The sequence below is a fragment of the Colobus angolensis genome, unplaced genomic scaffold (genome assembly GCF_000951035.1).
Source record: "Colobus angolensis palliatus isolate OR3802 unplaced genomic scaffold, Cang.pa_1.0 Scaffold97, whole genome shotgun sequence".
Lineage (NCBI taxonomy): Eukaryota > Metazoa > Chordata > Mammalia > Primates > Cercopithecidae > Colobus > Colobus angolensis.
Window position 1 is genome coordinate 187156 of NW_012123709.1, and position 1226 is coordinate 188381.

Here is a 1226-nt window from a genome sequence, read left to right on the forward strand (position 1 = left end):
CCAGCCTGGGCAACAGAGCCAGACTCTGTCTCCAAAAAAAAAAAAAAAAAAAAAAAAAAAGACTAGAACTGCTTTTAAAACAAAGCATCACATGGCTATGCAAGGTGGTTCGTGCCTGTAATTCCAACACTTTGGGAGGTCAAGGTGGGCAGATCACTGAGATCAGCAGTTTGAGACCAGTTTGGCCAACATGGTGAAACCCCATCTCTACTAAAAATACAAAAATCAGCAGGGCGTGGTGGCAGACATCTATTGTCCCAGCTACTCGGGAGGCTGAGGCTGGAGAATTGCTAGAACCCAGGAGGCGGAGGTTGTGGTGAGCCGAGATCACGCCACTGCACTCCAGCCTAGGCAACAAGAGTGAAACTCTGTCTCAAAAAAAAAAGCCACAAGGCAAGCCATGGTATCTCTGTCTTTTATTTTCTATTAGGTTGAAAGACAAGCACAATCATCTGCAAGTGGGACATTCCTTTCTGGTTTCAAATCTTAAAGTAACAGAAACTGATCACCCCTATACAGAACCAAAAACATTACGGAAACCCTGTCTTGAAATAGCTTGCACTAGAATAACTGCCATAAACAGCATATTCACTACTAATAACTACTTTATTAGAAGCCTCACAATCAAATCTGTTTACTTAGCCTCTGAAATGCTTGCTTTCTTTTTTGTTTGAAACATGGTCTCACTCTGTCACCCAGGCTGGAGTGTAGTGGTACAATCTCAACTCACTGCAACCTCCACCTTCCAGGCTTAAGTGATCCTCCCACCTCAGGCTATCGAGTAGCTGGGACTGCAGGCACGTGCCACAGCATGTCCAGATAAGTTTTGCATTTTTTGTAGTGATGGGGTTCACCATGTTGGCCAGGCTGGACTTAAAACTCCTGGGCTCAAGCGATCCACCACCTCAGCCTCCCAAAATGTTGGGATTACAGGCACAAGACACCGCACCTGGCTTGAAATGCTTAAGACTCTAGAATTATCTTGAGTTAGTCTTAGCAATAAAAGACCAAGCAGGTAGATGGTGAAGGGCTAATGGCCCAGTAGGCTTGGCACAAGACTCCATAACCAAAACCTTACACAAGATAATTCAGACAGACAACTTAAAAACCTGCTTGAAGCCGGGCGCGGTGGCTCAAGCCTGTAATCCCAGCACTTTGGGAGGCTAAGACAGGCGGATCACAAGGTCAGGAGATCGAGACCATCCTGGCTAACATGGTGAAACCCC